We start from the raw sequence: 559 nt of genomic DNA on the forward strand, positions 1-559 counted from the left end.
GGCTCCAGCGGCTCTGCGATTGGCTCCAGGGGCTCCAGCGGCTCCAGCGGCTCTGCTATTGGCTCCAGGAGCTCGACCCAGGGGTTCCTATGGAGTTCCACGAATGGCCTCGGGGGCCTCCACCCATGGGCTCACCTGGTGGCTTCAGCAGGGGCTCCGAGGGGCCCCAGCCGTGGCTCCAGCGGCTCCAGCCAGCCGGGTCATGCGGCCAGAGGCCGGGCCGGCGTAGGATGTTTATTATGCGGAGCTGTTTATCCACGCTCTATGGCGGTGCGGCGGGGCGAGGGCGCGGGGCGGGAAATTTGAAAGTAAGCGGCGCAATTAATCTGGTGCTCTGTGTCGCCATGGGGCGCCATCGGATCGGACGGACGCTACGCCTAAATCCGTTCTTACGTAAGGTAACCCGTCCTCTTGGTAGCGAAATCCCGTCGTGGCGCGCCACTCGGAGTCCCATGGACTCGTGGCGTGGCGTGGCCGGCAGAGGCGCTCCCAGCGGCGCGCCTGACTGGGCGGCAAATGCCATGGGAATGTTTCGGCTATGAGCTTGCTCCCCCCCCCC

The sequence above is a fragment of the Frankliniella occidentalis genome, unplaced genomic scaffold, assembly GCF_000697945.3.
Source record: "Frankliniella occidentalis isolate FOCC.00 unplaced genomic scaffold, Focc_3.1 Scaffold126, whole genome shotgun sequence".
In the NCBI taxonomy this organism is placed as follows: Eukaryota; Metazoa; Arthropoda; class Insecta; order Thysanoptera; family Thripidae; genus Frankliniella; species Frankliniella occidentalis.